The 20,279-nt window shown below is 34.5% G+C and overlaps 1 non-coding gene across 1 annotated transcript; it reads left to right on the forward strand.

Moving 5' to 3' along the window:
- Positions 1-424: 424 nt before the first annotated feature.
- Positions 425-531, forward strand: LOC128290826 (small nucleolar RNA R71). The gene has a single exon (XR_008280611.1). It is a non-coding gene; the product is annotated as a small nucleolar RNA R71 (small nucleolar RNA).
- Positions 532-20,279: the final 19,748 nt, after the last annotated feature.

The raw sequence follows: 20,279 nt of genomic DNA on the forward strand, positions 1-20,279 counted from the left end.
GGGTCCTTGTCCACTCCTATTTTGATTCCCCACATAGTACACTGACTCAGAATTTGATGGAAATTTCTCAAAAGAATGACCTTCCTCACAGTACACATAGGAAACTACTTCAAACGGACATGGTGGCTGAATTGCAAAATTATTAGCACTATTAGTAGTAAACTATTTTAAAATAGATGAAATAGATGATACCTGAAATGATAACGAAGTGAGGGCGTCAACTTCATGAACTCCAGCTACGCATCTTCCTAAAGCTGTTCGATTTGTTGGCTATTGATAGTTATTACTCGTGATCCTCTTGATGATCTCCTAAGGCTCATTATAAGACTAAGACAAAATTGCACCATTCGCAGAAGCATCTGCCATCAATCTTGTATGTCCATTGAAACCATTACAGAATGTCTCCAACTGGATACAATCAGGAATCCCATTATAAGGACACATACGAAGTAACTATTTGAATCACTCCCAAGCCTCATACAAAGACTCGTCATCCAATTGTTGGAAAGTTGTGATCTTATTCCTCAACTTAGCGTTTTTGCTAGGTGAGAAATACTTAACCAAAAATCTCTCTGCTAATTCTTGACACGTAGATATAGAGCTTGGTGGTAATGAATTGAGCCATGCTCGTGCTTGATCTCGCAACGAGTACGAAAACAACTTTAACTTTAATGCGTCTTTAGTCACACCGGCTATCTTGAATGAATTACTTACCTCCATAAATAATCGAAGGTCGAGATGTGGATCTTCCGTGGGCATACCACTAAATTGGCCCACCATTTGGAGCATTTGAAACATCACTGGTTTCAATTCAAATTAGGTTGCCTCAATATCTAACCTTCTAATTCTTGGATTTAACTCACTGAAAAGTGGCATAGCATATTGTCTGATACATCGATACCTATCATCAACAATAAGGATGGGACTTCGTACACGATCGATTTCATTACCTTGGTATTGATTCTGATTTCCAAGGTCCATCTCGACTTGTCTTTGAGCTGTTCGTTCACGTCTTCTTTTTCTAAAAGTTCACTCAATTTCAAAGTCTACATGGAGTAAATCGATAATCTGATTTATGCTTATAAACACCTAAAAATAAAATCACAAAATTAAAAAGAACAAGTTAGTAATGTTAGAAATAAACCAAATTGGAAGTAAATAATTTCACAAAAAATGACTATGGAAACAGTTAACAATCCTCGGCAATGGCGCCAAAAACTTGTAACGTGTAGGTTTGTGTAAGTGTACACAGTCGTTATCAAGTAATAAGTAAGTATCGAGTTGTCGTTTCCACATGATTGTATCTGTGTTAAATCACTTAATTGTAAAATTACCCTTAACAATTTGGTAAATAAAAACACAAATATGGTTGAGAAGCGATGATTAAAATATATTAAACTAAATGCAATGATCCCTAATGAAAATTATGCTAAGTATGCAAACTAAATGAATGAAATAGATTTTAGCAAAATTAAACACAATTTGCAACAATTATAATGTAAATAAACTAGGACAATTACTTTAATTAAACTCAATTTATTATCAACATGCTTAATAACATTTGGAAAAACATTCCATGGCAACTCGATCTTTCATGAGTTTGGAAACCACATTAGGTCCTTTTGGAATCCTTTACTTAGTAAATACTTATTTACTAAGGGTTTGTAAGCATTTGTGTGAGGTAACAGGGACTTGTTAGGTTTGAAACAATTTAATCACACAAATCTAAAAATTATGTAGATAACAGAGCTTGGTTAGAGTTGTTATGCAACCTGCAATTTAATCGGGTTACGATCTAAATTGAGCATGCACATTTCAATTATGTATCCACTAGCCGTCATCTGATAAGGATCGCTTAGCTAATTCAGGTGCATTTCAATCACGTATGAACGAAATAAATACTTGATTTTAATTGAAAACACGATCAATTGAGGCAAAAACATTATAAGTATGAATCAAATAAATATTATTTAATCAAAGCAATCATCCTAGCTTAAATAAAATTAAGCTAACATTGTTGTAAACAAGAACAAAGAACACATAGTGAATATTTTTAGATTAAATTAAATAAAAGAAAGATTAAACCCAAATTAGAGTGGCTGTCACTCGTGACTCTGACCAACGAGGCTCCTTCACTCCTTCACTTTGCTCCTTTGCTAATGGCTCTCCAACGTGGCTGACCAAGGGCTTTTTAAGAGGCTTAATTACTAAAATCTCTATGAAGAGATGATGCTAAGTGTGGGGAATGGAAAATGCTAAAGAGAATTGAGAGAGAAGAGAGAATGATGAGGGATGAGGGATGATGGATGAGGGATCAAATGAGGTCTTATTTATAGGTGAAGAGTGGAGGGTAGTTTGCTAAAAATAGAGAGGTTTAATCTCTTCAAGCTTTTCCAATGAGTGGCTGGCCATGCTTAATGGATTTTGAGTTAAATTTTGCTTTATTTTTAAGCAATTTAAATGCCATAACAACTTAGGACTGAGGCTCGATCAAATGTAAATCTTTGGGAAAATCTCTAATTTCTTCAACATTGCAAGGACCTTGTGTAATTAAACCAAAATGCAGTTTTTGTGGACAGCCATGTGTAGCCGAAATTGGGTTGACTTGGTCTTCAATTTGGATGATTTTTATGATCCAACAAAGCTATCGACCTGTCCAAAATAAATTAATAAATTAAAGGACCAAAAAATAAAATAAATAAATAATTAAAAACCAACGAAATAATTTAAAATGAATTATTAATGAAAATTTTAAGATGTTATTAAATAGAATTTTATATTTTATTAGTTAATTTAATCATGCATGACCCATTATTTAAAAATAAAATATGCCCAAATAAATATAAAATAAGCCATTTTATGCATGAAAACTATATAATAAAGCATAAAATCACATTTTAATAATTTGTTTGTCCTAATTTCATATTTTCACATATTTCATTAATTTATTAAACAATTACTTAGTTTTAACAATGAATTTAAGTAAAAAGGTGATAAATTGCATAGGAAAAATCCTATATATTTTTCAGTTTACAATCAACAAAAATACCATCCTCGAACAAGCTATCAATCTTTCACAGGCATTCTTCAATGTCCCTGGATTTCTCTTCTTTGTTATTATCAGAGACCCAAACAATGGGAGGGGATGATATTGATCTGTCTCGATCTTCCAAGTCGTCATTTGTGGATGAGAGTTCATAATTTCGAATGATTGGTGGAAACACTGAGAATTTCAGTAGTGGGGATAGGCTCAATTGGCTTAATGTGGCTACAATAGAATTGTTCCAGGCTTGATATAAGCATAAAACAAATTCTAGGATTTCTCTATATCCTCTATTGCAGTAACAAGTCTGATCTGCTTATTGTTGATAGAATTGACCATTTTTTGGACATCTTTCATTTTGCGCCTTAATGATGTCTCTACATTCAGGTTTGTTCCTTTTCTGTCGAATTTGGTTTTGCCCTTCCTTGTCTTGCATGTTTCTTCCTCTAGTATCAGCATATTTTTACCATAAGTCACTCTTTTTATAGAGGCTTCATTGATCGGGCCCTTATTTTCCTGGACTTCCTCACTATCACGGGGTATAATTCCTCTTTACTAGCATAATAACATCACCAATTATGGGAAAACCAAGATTCCAGTTTGCCTTCTGGCGCAGTCAGCAATTTCCTAGTGGAGTATTGTGCTGACATCAATCCTTCTACCTTTGACGATGGAATGTATTAGACACATTCTATTGACGGTGACTGTGGTGCTGTTAGTAGAGGGCTTTAGCCTGCAGTTGACAAAATGAAACCAGGTTTTGCTTTGTAGCGTCAGGAAGTGACGGTGCATCGAATAATTCTTTTGATGGGAACCCGTCCACAATGCTCCTTCAACACACAAGTCTTTCACAAACAGGTCTCATTTTTCATCTGTGATATCCTCAATGAACTCTGAGTGTTGCCTATATCCATATTGGTGTTGTACAGCTCGTTGATTTTTTGAGAGTCCCATGGTATTAAGCCTTCTTGAACAAAAATGAACTCTAACTCATGATCATAATGGTTAACATAAAACTCACGTACCAGTGAAGGAGAATAGCTTCCAGGATGGGTGTAAAAAGTTTCCCACTTTAACTTCGAGATGGTTTTGTAGACTTGCTTACCTAAGTCTTGTCATTGTGAAAGTGAAATGCCTTATTCGAGGTGGAAATTTCACTTCAACATGTTGTCTTGAAACTGTTCCTTTTTCAATTTATTCAAAAAGATTATTGGCTCCATTTTTTGCACTGGCCTGAGGGATTCCTATTCACGCACTGTGGAAGCAGAGGACACATGTTCTTCAGCAGATTTGAGGGCTTTCTTGATCGAGCCTCTCATTTTTTTCCATCTTTTGTTGAGGGAGAACGGTTTAAAGTTGAAAAGATATGATCTTAAGAAGAAAAAAGAAATTAAAATGGTTGTTTGAATGTGTTACAGTCGGTACAATGAGAGAGGATTTATAATGAGTGAAAGAGGGAGATGGAGAGGTGTGTTATTTTGTGGAGAGCTATAAAGCTACTGGGAATAGCTGTATCCAATAGAAATTGTGCCTACTTATAAGGATCAAACGACTGAGTGATTTTTGATCCAACAGTGGAATAAATATTTCCCTAAATTCTAATGAGTTATAAATGGTAGTACAAAATTACGGAATACGTTGACAGTAAAATTTCAATGCGTCGACAATGGTACCTAATTATTCTATAAAAAGGAAGGAAAACAAACTTTAACAAAACATAAATAAAATAAACTAAAATCACGGAGTAATAATTAAAAATTAAACTTTTCGACTAATTTAATGGTCTCTGCCTGCTTTTGATCACTGTTGCCAAAATAGTGTTTCAACCTCTGTCCATTTACTTTGAACTGGTGTCCATCACGTAAATCTCGAATTGTGACTACACCATGAGGAAATACGTCAACTACTTCAAAAGGTCTAGACCAACGTGAACGCAATTTACTTGGGTACAATTTAAGTCAAGAATTGAATAATAAAACCTGTTGACCCACGATAAATTGTCACTGTAAAATAATCTTTTCATGCCATCGTTTGGTCTTTTATTTATAATCATAGCGTTTTCATAGGCATTTCTCCTAATCTTCTCTACTTCAGTGATATCCAATAGCTTTTTCTTTCCAGTCGCTTCATAGTCCATATTCACTTGCTAAATTGCCCACATTGCTTTGTATTCCAGCTCAACTGGCAAGTGACATGCTTTCCCAAAAACCAATTGATACAGCAACATCCCTAATGGAGTTTTGGATGATGTCCGCAATGCCCATAAAGCGTCATCCAATCAGAAACCAATCTTTCCTCTAAGGGTTTACAACCTTCTCAAGAATATTCATAATTTGTCAATTTGATACTTCGGCTTGTCCATTGGTTTGCGGATGATAAGTAGTAGCCATTCTATGATTAACTCTATATCACTTCAGTGCGGTTTCCATTGGTTGCAATGAAAGTGTGTACCCTAATCACTAATCATTGCCTTTGGTGTGTCGAAGTGGGTGAGCATATGCTTGTGAAAAAATTTTAGCATTGTCTTTGGATCATCGTTTGGGATTGCAATAGCTTCAACCCACTTCAAGACATAGCCAACAACTACAAATATATAAAGATTTCCAAATGAACCCAGGAACGGTCCCATAAAATCCATACCCCAAACATTGAATAATTCAACCTCTATAATTGGTTGTTGTAACATTTTATTAAGCCAGGATATAGAACGGGTGCACTGACACCTATCGTATTGATTCACAAAATTACGGGTGTCTTTGAATAATAATGGCCAGTAGAGTCCTAATTGGAGAACTTTAGTGTCAATTCTCATACCACCGAAATGACATAAAAAGGAGCATCATGGCAATGCTTCAGGATTGAAAGCATTTCCTCTTCTGGAACAGAACGTCGAATGATGTTTTTATAGCATACCCTAAATAAATACAGCTCGTTCTAATGATACTTCACTATGTCACAAAGAAACCTTTTTTTTTATGGCCTGTGACACCCAATGGGATTTTTCCACTAACTAGATAATTAACAAAATCCGCATACGAAGAAGTTGCATCTATAGCACTTCTCATCTGGGAATGCGTCGACAATTTGAAGTATGTTTCTGTCTTCACTGCCAACTTCCAATCGAGATAGATAGTCTGCAACTTGATTCTCTAAACCCTTACGGTCTTTTATCTCGATGTCAAATTCTTGCAACAGTATTATCCAGCGTATTAGTCTTAGTTTAGAATCGTTTTTCGCAAAGAGATATCTCAATGCCAAGTTATTAGTGAATACAGTAACCTTTCCACCGATAAGATAGGAACAAAACTTATTGAAAGCAAAGACTGCAACCAATAATTCTTTCTCTATGGTGGTATAATTGAATTGAGCCTCTGTAAGAGTTCTGTTAGCGTAATAGATGGTGTGAAATATTTTTCCCTTTCGTTGTCCTAGAATCGCAACCACAGCAATGTCGCTTGCATCGCATATAACTTCAAAAGCTTGAGACTAGTCTGGTGCAATGACAATGGGTGCATTCACTAGCTACTTTTTTAACTGAAAAAAGGTATCCAGACATGTACGTCAAAGAAGAATTTTCGATTACGTTCCATGAATGAGCATAAAGGCTTTGTAATTTTCGAAAAATCTTTAATAAACCTTCGGTAAAACCTTGCATGTTAAGAAAACTGCGAATACCTTTCACGTTTGTTGGTGGAGGTAATTTCTCAATGATTTCCACCTTAGCTTTTCTACTTGAATGCCTTGACTAAAGATGCGATGTCCTAACACAATGTCTTCAGTTGTCATGAGATGACATTTTTCCTAACTCAGGACAAAATGTGTGTCATCACATCGCTTCAATACTTTATCCAAAGTGTCAGTGCAATGGTCAAAATTATTCCCATAGATTGAGAAATCATCCATAAAAACCTCTAAAGAGTCTTCGATCATATCTGAGAATATTGCCATGCACCTTTGAAATGTGGCTGGTGCATTGCAAAGACCGAAAGGCATACAGCGAAAAGTGAAAGTACCAAAGGGGAAGGTGAATGTTGTTTCCTCTAGATCCTTTGGTGCAATAGCAATTTGATTGTACCCAGAATAGCCTTCTACAAAACAATAATAGACCTTTCCAGTAAACCGATCCAATATTTGGTCAATGAAAGAAAGTGAGAAATGATCATTCTTTGTGGTCGCATTCAATTTGCGATAATCCATACAAACTCGCCATCCCGTGGGAATACGTGTAGGAATTAATTCATCCTTATCATTGAGAGAAACCACTCTTTTTAGGTACGTATTGCACTAGACTAACCCAATTACTATCAGAAATCGGGTAAATAATTCTAGCATCAATCCATTTTATGATTCCTCCTTGAAAACTTCCTTCATCTTCTCGTTTATTCTTCTTTGCTATTCAATCGATTACTTGCCTTCATTTTCTAACTTGATCTTGTGCATGCAAAAAGAAGGATTAATACCTTGAATATTGGAAATACTCTAAGCAATACCTTGTTTATGTTGCTTGGGAATATGGACCAATTTATCTTCTTGAGTTACATTTAGTGTTGCAGAGACAATAATTGGGAGAGTATTTGATCACGTAGAAAGAAATATTTAAGATGAGGAGGTAGTGGTTTCAATTCTAGAGTAGGAGCTTCGTTAATAGATGGTTTGAAAATTAGGGTTGTTCTGTTGGCTAGGTCTAAGGATTCAATCTTCCATCCATGCTTTATTTCAAGATTATTAGCTTCAACTATGTTGTTACAATCGTCTAAGGACTCGACATTAGATGTCACTGCAAACTCTTCAGAAAGTACTGTGCTTTGGTCATTGAATTCTTCCTCAATTAGATCATCTAGCACATTAATAGTATGGCATTCTTCTTTGTCTTTGCATTGAATAGATTCAAAAACACTGAAGGTGACTTGCTCGTCATTAAGTCGCATGGTTAGTTCACCTTTGTAAACATCAATAAAAGTTCAGCCAGTGGCTAAAAATGGTCGTCCCAAGATTATGGGAACCACCTTGTCTACCTTGGAGTCAAGTATGATAAAATTATTCGAAAAATGAATTTCTACACACGACCTAAGAAATCTTTGATTTTCCCTTCAGGTTGAGCCAAGGATCGATCGACTAGTTGTAATGTCAGTGCAGTAGATTTCGTGTGACCAATTCTCAACTTTCTAAAAGTAGATAGTGGCATTAGGTTAATGCTAGCTCCGAAGTTGCATAAAGCCGTGCCCAAATAATGATTGCCAATTGAACATGGGATGGTAAAGCTCCCAGGATCTTTCAATTTAGGGGGCAACTTGTTTGTCAAAACAACACTACAACGTTTTGTGAAAGCAATAGTTTCAATATTAGTGAGCTTATTCTATAAATTTCCCATAACTTGAAAATTTGTACGAGAGAGTCTATTAAAGGAATGCTGATCTGCAGTTGCTTCAGCGTGTCCAGGAACTACTGATACTACTTATCATTCTCATTCTTCCTGAACCTTTGTGGGAAAGGTAAAGGTAGAGATACATCTGATTGCGCTGACACCTTTAATTGTATCAACAGTTTCGAAGGTCGAACATTAAGCATATGAGTGACAATTTGTGGAACTTCTTTGTCTAACGTATCGAAAAAGTCTTCAGATTCAACCTTCCCACCAGTGATCATTCTATTCGTATCTTGAAGTGCCAAAGTAGAGTCTATAAATAGTTCTCCAGTTTATTTACCACTCCTAAGACTGATAGCCTTACAATGTTCTTTCCCCATTACATTGGGATTTTTCGTGTCATTAGGTAATGAGCCTGGTGGTCAAGTATTCAAATTTGAAGTAAGTTGTCCTAATTGTGCCTCCAATGCTCGAATAGAATGCTAATGAATTGCATTTCTCCTCATTGGTTACTTCAGAAACTTCCACCGGTCTCGCTCCATCTCGCTCCATTTTATCAATATTTGCACTCGTAAACTCGGGTGCGGTGACAATGTTCATAATAAAATCTTCCTCTTCCTCTTTTTTTTTTTTGTTTTAGCAACTTCTTCTTCTTCAGTAACAACTTTCTCTTCTGAAACACAACTTTCTTCTCAACAACAGTGTCCTATTGATTAGCAAAAACACCATCCCCGAACAAGCTATCAATCTTTCACAGGCATTCTTCAACGTCCCTAGATTTCTCTTATTTGTTATCATAGACCTGTACAATGGGAGGGGATACCACTGATCTGTCTCGATCTTCCAAGTCGTCATCCATGGATGAGAGTTCATAATTTCAAATGATTGGGGGAAAAACTGGGAATTTCAGTAGTGAGGATGGGCTCAATTGGCTTAATGTGGCTACAATAGAACTGTTTCAGGCTTTGGTATAGGCATAAAACAAATTCTGGGATTTCTCCATATCCTCTACTGTAGCGAGAATCTTGATCTACCTATTGTTAATGGAATTGACCATTTTTTCGACATATTTCATTTTGCGCCATAATGATGTCTCTACCTTAAGGTTTGTTCCCTTGTTGTTGGCTTTGGTTTTGCCCTTCCTTGTCTTACTTGTTTCTGCCCCTTTTAGTATCGACGTATCTTTGCCACGATTCATTCTTTCTATAGAGGCTTCATTGATCAGGCTCTTATTTTCCAAGACTTCCTTACCATCACGGGGCGTGATTCTTCTTTGCTGGCATAATAACATCACCAATGATGGGAAAATCAAGAGTCCAATTTGTCTTGTGGCACAGTCAACAATTTCCTAATGGATTATTGCACTGAGATCAATCCTTTTGATAAGTTATAAATGGTAGTATAGAATTACGAGATGCGTTGACAGCAAAATTTCAATGCATTGACAATGGTACCTAATTATTTTGAAAAAAAGAAGGAAAACAAACTTTAACGAAACATAAATAAAATAAACTAAAATACGGAGTAATAATTAAAAGTTAAAACTTTTCAACCAATTCAATGGTCTCTACTTGCTTTTGATCGCTATTTCCAAAATAGTGTTTAAACCTCTATCCATTTACTTTGAAGTGTCCATCACGTAAATCTCGAATTTTGACTACACCATGAGGAAATACGTCAACAACTTCAAAAGGTCCAGACTAACGTAAACGTAATTTACTTGGGTGCAATTTAAGTTGAGAATTGAATAATAAAACATATTGACCCGTGATAAATTGTCGCTATAAAATAATCTTGTCATGCCATCATTTGGTATTTTCTTTATAAATCATAGTGTTTTCATTGGCATTTCTCCTAATCTCCTCTAATCAGTGATATCAAATAGCCCTTTCTTTCCAGCCGCTTCATAGTCCACGTTCATTTCCTTAATTGCCCATATTACTTTGTGTCCCAGTTCAACTGGCAAGTGATATGCTTTCCCAAAAACCAATTGATACGGTGACATTCCTAATGGAGTTCTATATGCTGTCCACAATGCCAATAAAGCATTATCCAGTCGAAAAGGCCAATCTTTCCTTGAAGAGTTTACAACCTTCTCAAGAATGTTCTTAATTTGTGGATTTGATACTTTGGCTTGTCCATTGGTTTGCGGATGATAAGTAGTATCCATTCTATGATTAACTCCATATCTCTTCAGTGTAATTGCCACTTCGTTGCAATGAAAGTGTGTACCCTAATCACTAATCAATGCCTTTGGAGAGCTGAAGTGGGTGAGTATATGCTTGTGAAAAAAATTTTAGCACTGTCTTTGCATCATCCTTTGGGACTACAACAGCTTCAACCCAATTTGAGACGTAGTCAATAACTACTAATATATAAAGATTTCCAAATAAACTCGGGAATGCTCCTATAAAATCCATACCCCAAACATCAAATAATTTAACCTCCATAATTGACTGTTGCAACATTTCATTGCGTTGAGATATAGAATCAGTGTGCTGACACCTATCGCATTGATTCACAAAATTGTGGGCATCTTTGATTAATGACGGCCAGTAGAATCTTGATTAGAGAACTTAGCAGCAGTTCTCATACCACCAAAATGACCTCCATAAGGAGCCTCATGGCAATGCTTCAGGATTGAAAGCATTTCCTCTTCTGGAACAAAAAGTCAAATGTTGTTTTCATTGCATACCCTAAATAAATAAGGCTCGTTCCAATGATACTTCACTACGTCATGAAAACAACTTTTTTTTAAGGCTTGTGATACCTAATGGCAGTTTTCCACTCACTAGATAATTAACAAAATCCACATACTAAGGAGTTGCATCTACAACAAATAACTTCTCATCTGGGAATGCGTTGACAATTTGAAGAATGTTTCTATCTTCTCTGGAAAATTCTAACCGAGACAGATGGTCGGCAACTTGATTCTCTAAACCCTTACGGTCTTTTATCTCGATGTCAAATTCTTGCAACAATATTCTCCAACGTATCAGTCTTGGTTTGGCATCCTTTTTCGCAAAGAGATATCTCAACGTCGATCAGTGAATACAATAACCTTTGCATCAACAAGATAGAAACGAAACTTGTCGAAAGTAAAGACTATAACTAAAAATTCTTTCTCTGAATGGTATAATTGAATTGAGCATCTGTAATAGTTTTGCTAGCATAATAGATGGCGTGAAATATTTTTTCCTTTCGTTGTCCTAGAACTGCACCCACAGCAAAGTCGCTTGATCGCATATAACTTCAAAAGTTGAGACCAATTTGGTGCAACGACAATGGGTGTATTCATTAGCTACTTTTTTAACTGAAAAAAAGCATCCAGACATGTATTGTCAAAGTTGAATTTCTAGTTTTGTTCCAGCAATAAGCATAAGGGCTTTGCAATTTTCGAAAAATCCCTAATAAACCTTCGGTAAAACCCTGTATGTTAAGAAAACTGCAAATGCCTTTCACATTTGCTGGTGGAGGTAATTTCTGAATGATTGCCACCTTAGCTTTGTCTATTTGAATGTATTGACTACAAATGTGATGGCCTAACACAATGCCTTCAGTTTCCGTGAAATGACATTTTTCCCAATTCAGGACAAGATGTGTGTCCTCGCATCGCTTTAATACTTTATCCAAATTGTCAGTGCAATGGTCAAAATCATTCCCATAGTCTAAGAAATCATCCATAAGAATCTCTAAAGAGAATATTGCCATCATGCACATTTGAATTGTAGCTGGTGCGCTGTAAAGATCGAAAGGCATACGGTGAAAATCAAAAGTACCAAAGGGGCAAGTGGAGGTTGTTTCTCCTGATCCTCCAGTGCAATAGCAATTTGATTGTACCTAGAATAATCGTTTAAAAAGCAATAATAGGCTTTTCCAGTAAGCTGATCCAGTATTTTGTCAATGAAAGGAATTGGGAAGTGATCCTTCTTTGTGGCTGCATTCAATTTACGATAATCTATAAAACTTACCATATAGTGGGAATGCGTGTAGGAACTAATTCGTCCTTATCATTATGAAGCACAGTGATGCCATTCTTTTTAGGTATACATTGCACTAGACTGACCCAATTGCTATAAAAAATTAGTTTAATAATTCGAGCATCAAGCCATTTTATGATTTCCTTCTTGACAACTTCCTTCATCTTCTCATTTAATCTTCTTTGTTGTTCAATCTATTGCTTGCCTTCATCTTCTAACTTGATCTTATGCATGAAAAAACAAAGACTAATACGTTGAATATCGATAATACTCCAAGCAATAGCCCGTTTATGTTGCTTGAGAATATGGACCAATTTCTCTTCTTAAGTTACATTTAGTGTTGTGGAGACAATAACTGGGAGAGTATTGTGATCACCTAGAAAGACATATTTAAGATGAGGAGGTAGTGGTTTCAATTCCAGAGTAGGAGCTTCTTCAATAGATGGTTTGAAAATTGGGGTTGTTCTGTTGGCCAGGTCTAAGGATTCAATCTGCCATCCATGCTTGAGTTCAAGATTATTAGTTTCAACCATGCTATCACAATCGTCTAAGAACTTGGAATCAGATGTCACTACAAACTCTTCAGAAAGAACTCTACTTTGGATATTGAATTCTTCATCAATTAGATCATCTAGCACATCAACAGTATGGTATTCTTCTTTGTCCTTGCATTGAATAGATTCAAAAACACTGAAGGTGACATACTCGTCATTATGTATCATTAAGAGTTCGACCGGTGGCTAAAAATAGTTATCCTAAGATTATGGGAAAGGTTGATCTGCAGTTGATGTGTCTATTAAAGGAATGTTGATCTGTAGTTGCTTTAGTGTGTCTAGGAACTGTTGGTATTGCTTGTCATGCTCATTCTTCCTGAATCATTGTGGGAAAGGTAAAGGTAGAGATATATCTGCTTGTGTCAACACCTTTCATTGCGTCGATAGTTTCGAGGGTCAGGCATTAGGCATATGAGTGACTATTTGTGGATCTTTGTCTAACAAATCGGAAAACTCTTCAGATTCAACCTTCTCTCCAATGATAGTCCATAAGTATCTTGAGGTGCTACAATAAAGTGTATAAACGGTTCACCAGTTTGTTTACCACTCCTAAGAGTGATAGCCTTACAATAGTCTTTCCCCCTCAGATTGTGATTTTAGTGGCACTAGGTAATGAGCCTGGTGGTCGAGTATTCAAATTTGAAGTAAGTTTTATTAATTGTGCTTTCAATGCTCGAATAGAAGATGAATTCCCTTGTACGATTGCTTCCGTGCGAGTAATATGCTCCCACATTAACGCGTCAAGAGTTGCTAACAGGTCAGAAGTAAAATCATGAGTGTACGATTGTTGTCGATGTCCTTGAACATGTTGATTTGGTATTGGAGAGTGTTGTGGCTGTATCAGGTTTCGGTGTGGATGTGTCTGGCCTTACTGTGGATGAATCTAAGTGTGCTGATTGTAGTTCTACTATTATTGATTGTAATTCCCTTATCTTGGATTATAATTGCCCTGAGTAAATCTATTCCCATATCTGAATGTCGCAGCATTTTGTCCAGCATTTGAGTTCCCCAAAACTATTGGTTGCATGTAGAGTTGTTGTAAGAGTTACCATAAGAATTGTTGTAGATGCTACTAATATAAACAGGGATTCTCTACATGTTGTGGAAAATCTTCATACCTATGGTTGTCAGTGCAAATCTCACAAAAAAAAGTAGGAACTTCAACTTTTTGAGTGTGTATAGGTGCAACGCCACTAGTGCCTTGCATATTTTTAATCATGTTTGTGAGAGAAGAAACTTGAGCACTTAGTGTGGTTATTGCATCCAATTCACAAACTCCTGGAGTAGTTTTTGCTTGTGTAGGTCTGGAGATAGGGTATTGGTAATCATTCTTAGCAATTCTCTCAAGAATTCTCACAGCATCATTATAAGTACAATCCAACATAGGTCCATTGGCTGATGGATCGACAAGATTCCTTGTATGTGAATTCAGCCCATTATAAAAAATCTTAATTTGTGTTTTTGATTGAATGTCGCGCATGGGACAATGTCGAAGTAAAGATTTATAACATTCCCATGTAATGTGAAGATTTTTATCATCCAGCTAATGGTAAGTAGTAATATCATTTCGAAGACGAGCATTTATTGTTGGACGGTTAAATCACAAAACAAACTGTGTTGCCAGTGCATCCTAAAAAGTAATTGATCCGGTAGGTGGCCCACAAAACCAAGTACGGGCTTTTCCCTGTAAGGAATAAGGAAATAATTGCATCTTCAAGGCATCATCAGGAATGCCTTGTTGACTAAATGAAGCACAGATCAATAAAAAGAATTTAAGATGTTCTCTCTCATCTTCATAAAACGGATCTTAGCTATTGATTTGTTTTTATTTAGTCCTTTAGTTTTTATTTGTTGATTAGGTTGATGCTTTGGTGAAGATATTCATTAATATGTTTCAGTTGTTGAATATTTATAACCCATCATGATCAATCATGAAAGAGTCACTTGTCTTAGTTTGATTTTGAACCAATTAATTGAACCTAAAATCTCCATTATGTCTATTCCAATGAGGTTGAACAGTTGATTGAATGATGCACTAACTAATTTTTCAACAGTTTTATCAAAACCCATTTAACTTTATTTTTCTCAATGAGCAATTGGATTTTTGCAATTGTTGATGAGGAGTGTTAATAGCTTTGACTATATGTTCCACATGATTGTTTTTTTTTTCAACAATAATTAAAATATTAATCTGGAACAGTCAAAATATTTATATTTTTTATTGGTATCTTTTACTTGCATAATTTATGTAATTATTTCATCAAGTGTTTTTAGGCTGCAATGAAGGTAATTTTGGGATAAATTTGAAAAAGAAATGTTGATTTAAAAAGATATTTAAGGAAATGTACCATTTTTTTTATATTTAGGGAAATAGATAGATTTTGGAGAGAGAAACAAAAAATGTGTCTTGCAGGAAGCTTTTTCTGCTTAAAACGCGCATGATAGGACGCGTCCTACGAGACATGCTTTTTGACTTTTTTTCACACATCAATTCTTTTGGTCAGGTGGTTAAATGTTAATAATTTATCCCTTTAGTTTTGGGTTTGATTCTTCTCCTACTCACATTTGTATTTGTATTTCGCTTTGCTTTTATTTTTAATTATTGTTTTTAACATATTAGTTCCTCTAGTTAGATGGTTAAATAATAGTGATTGTTTTCAAGTTTTTTTTTAATTTTTAGTTCATCTTTTAATTAATAACTCTTTTATTTATAAAATCAAATAATTATTTCCAATTACATAGTAAAAATATTTTTTATAAAATTTATATTTATGATTATGTTAAATATATTTTATTTTTAAAAAATAAAACTAATTTTTGATATATTTTTCTTTATATATAATATTTATATGTCAAATATTTATTTTCTCTACCGATATTGTGGGTATGGTGATTTCTAATATTATAAAATTAAATAATTATTTCAAATATTAAGATCATTTTATATGTAAAATATTTCAAACATCATTGTTTTTCATCTACATTGTAGAAATGATATTTCAAATATTTTTATATGTGAAATATTTCAAATAATTATTTCAAAAACACATAAAATATATAATATTAAAATTTACTATACTCATTATATGGATTGAAAAATAAATATTACACATATAAAATTCTATTTACTAAAAATAATGATATTTGGCAATAATTATTTGATTTTATAAATAAAAGAGTTATTAATTAAAAAGATGAATTAAAAATAAAAAAACTTGAAAACAATATATTTATTACTTAACAAATCAATTAAAAACTTAAAAAATGAAATAAAAATACAAATAAGCTTAGAAGAGGAATCTAACTTGGAACTCAAAGATAATATAACGATAATATAACTATCATTTAACCATCTAACCAAAAAATTAATGTGTTATAAATAGTAATTAAAAGTAAAAAGTAGAGCTTGAAACGAACATGAAATAAAAATACAAATGTGAGTAGGAATCGAACCCAAGACTTAAAGATAAAACTAGTAACATTTAACTATCTAACAAAAGAACTAATATATTTAATAATCAGAAAGTGTGCCCTGTAAGACGAGTTTTCTATTTCTCTCTTCAAAATCGATTTATTTCCCTAAAAATCGAAAAAAATGATATATTTCCTTGAATGTCTTTTAAAATCAACATTTTTTTTTCAAATTTAGCTGGTAATTTTGTGTGAAAAGGAATTAGATATAATGGGATTATAATTTTATCTTGTGGACAGATCTCTTAAAGAGAAATGAAAATGTTTTGAAGAATGATAGACTATATCCTTATTGCATGAAGACTTTGAAGCTAATGAAAAACTACACCCTGTTTGGTTTAATGTAATGGCTATGCCATTACAACTTAATTCTGTGGGCCCACCACAAACCATTGTTTGGTTCAGTGGAATGTTTATTACAAGTGTTGTTGTTTAAGTCTCTATTCCTCCTAGTCACTGAATAGAAGTTGAATACCATTATTTGCCCCAACCTCTAAATTTCCCATTCAGAGTACTGTAGAAATGCTGAAATATTACTTTTTCATTTTTTCATCATCGTTCTTTCTGTACTTTCAACTACAACCTCCACATTCATTCCCTTCTCCATTTTTAAAGGCCTAAAACACAATTGCCCCTCACCAACTTCTTCAATATTTTTCTCATAGGAATTGAGATGTAACACCCCTAACCCGTATCTGTCACTGGATTAGGATTATGAAGTATATAATCGAAAAACACTTAACATCATAACATTTAAATAATTCAAACATATAATAAACCATTCATTCACATGCATTTTGTCCTTAAATGTCTTCAAGGCCCTAACAATAGTTTAGAAGCAATTTGGAACTAATTTGAAATAAAACGGGAAGTTTAAGAAAAAGTTACAAAATTTGAAAAACAAGGGTCACACGGCCACATGACATAACCTAGGCCGTGTAACATTCGAACAAGGGACACACAGTTGTCTCCCAGCCTGTTTCCTCACCCATGTAACTCACTAAAATGCTATACATGCCTGTGTGCCATGGTACGTGCTAGGTCGTGTAACTTACTAACTTGTAACACTAAGAAATCTCAAATGACACACAACCATGTCACCGGGCCATGTGTGTCACACAGCCGTATAACAGCCCATGTCCTAGGCTATGTGAACCCAAAATTTACCTAAAAACAAGCCATTTTAAATCCATTTCATAACTAAACAATTCAAACCATTTGAGCACACCATCAAGGGATTCAAACACCATCCAAATACACAAAAACATACCATATCAAACATTCTAAATCACTTAACCAATATACCATTCAAAGGCACCATAATTGTATCAAAACATTAATTACCAAAACATACCAATAATATCATATTTCAAATATGCCAACCTAGTTCAGTTAACCATAAAAGACCATAAAAGATCATTTCCAAACCATCACTTACATACCAAAAGAGCCATAAATACAAGTACTTAAGGATGGTAAAAATGACCTAACTTAAACAAGCATTAAAAGTTCATCAAGTTCAAACATAAACTTTGTAACACCCTTAACCCGTATTCGTCGCTAGGCAAGGGTTACGGAGCATTACCGAAGTTTACAATTCAAATGTACACATATTTATAAACATTTCATATCATATTAATAAACATATTAAATCCAAACGAAAACATTCATATTGTCCCTTATACGAGCCCTCAAGGCCCTAAAAACATGTTAGAAACAAGTCGGACTAAATCGAAAACTAAGAGAATTTTTCAAGAAACAATGAAAAATTTCAAAACTATAGGGGTCACACGATCGTGTGGCCAGGCCGTGTGAGCATTTAAAGGCTCGTGTCCACGCCCATGTAACTCACTGACTTGGGTCACAGGCCAAGCCACACGCCTGTGTGCCAAGCCGTGTGCTAGGCCATGTAACAGCCTGACTTGCAACCCTTTGAAAGGTACAGGGGACACATGGTCGCGTCACTTGACTGTGTGTCACACACGACTAAGACACACGCCCATGTCTCTACCCATGTGGACAAAAAGAGACCATTTTACAAGCTATTTTTGTCACCCAATTTAACATATGGCTACAACCAAAATTGCACATATACACAAGCCATAACAAGGCATCAAAATCATGCATAAACAAGTCATATACATATAATATAATATCATACAACCAATATGCCCTTAGGCACCTCAAAAGACAATATATAAACCTATCTAACTATGTACTTTATTTGGCCAAAATGATCAACTACTTCCAACTAGATTTGCCTCAATACATACTATAAAATCTACTTAACAAAACATACCAAATGGTACTAAACATGCCATTCAACTATAAAGTACCAATACACAACATTTCCAACAAGTTATAAACCATATATAATATGCATACTCAAACCATAATTTCATCTTCCACAATTCAAGCATATCAAGCCAAACATCATCCATATAAAGCTAATATTTACATGCCAAAACTAAATTCATTTGAACACCAAAATACCATAACTCAAGCCAAACCAAATAGCCATTTCAAAATTCAAAACACATGGCCAACATTAACCAAAATACCTATACATGCCTTTAAAACCAAAATCAAACATCCAAAAATACTGATAGAGCCATTGGATAGTGTGATATAGCTCTGAAAAGCTTCCAACACGAATGAGCTTTCGGTACACTATAAGACACGAAAAATAACACAAAGTAAGCTTATAAGCTTAGTAAGTTCGTATAACATAAAACATAACTTACCATTTCAATACATAATAGGTAAGTAAACATAGCATATCCCAACATAATTTGGCCAAATGCCTGAGCATATACATCAAACATAATACATATATAAATAAACAAACATGAATGAGCACACCCATTGATTAAGTTTCATATACATGTATCATCCAATTCAATTTTTCCATATACTATGTAACAATATTTCCATGTAATTCGCAAGTGAACCCTTACCATTTCGTATCGGAATAATTCTCGTTGAACCATTTAGAATACCGTTGGATACCCAGGATAGCTCACACATAGTGTGCTAACTCATATAATTGTAACCTGTCAAATCCTGTACATGTATGCTCACACGAGCTGTAAATCAGAATACTCACACGAGCTGTGAAAATAGGCCTGTTTATACGAGCTGTGGGTCGGAACATAGCTACACGATATTACTCACACGAGCTGTGGAGTATCCGCAACCCATGTTAGACCTCAGGCAATCGTATATACATATGGCAATTTGCAATTCATACATAATTCAATGTAAAATATATAAACACAATTTAGTCATATGAACTTACCTCGACGAGTACACGTAGATACGAAGGTGATTAATCCGAGACTTTCTCTTTGCCCCGATCTAAAATCGTATGAGGTCTGTATTGATCTATACAGATAAATTTAACTCAATTCAATGGATGTTTTATTCAATTTAACCCAAAATCATATTTTGGAAAAATTATCATTTTGCCCCTATACTTTTAAATTATTTTTAATTTAGTCCCTATCTTATAAAAGTGGAAATTTATGCAATTTCACCACAACCTACTATAGACGAATATCAATTAGGTCCCTAGCAAGCTCTATATTTCATTTTTTTCATAATTTCACTATGAAAATTTTTTATTTCTCAATTTAATCCCTATTTGACAATTTCACCAAAAATCACTTAACAAAAATTGTTTATCTATCAATAACTATCTATTTTTGATCATCAAACATCAAATCTCATGTATATTCATTAATGGTAAAACCCCAATAGTTTAACAATTTCACAAATTAGTCCCCGAGCTAGCTAGATTAAGCTACAACGATTCTAAAAACATAGAAATCAATAAAAACGGGACAAAAATCACTTACAACGCAAAG

The sequence above is a fragment of the Gossypium arboreum genome, chromosome 3 (assembly GCF_025698485.1).
Source record: "Gossypium arboreum isolate Shixiya-1 chromosome 3, ASM2569848v2, whole genome shotgun sequence".
Classification (NCBI taxonomy): domain Eukaryota; kingdom Viridiplantae; phylum Streptophyta; class Magnoliopsida; order Malvales; family Malvaceae; genus Gossypium; species Gossypium arboreum.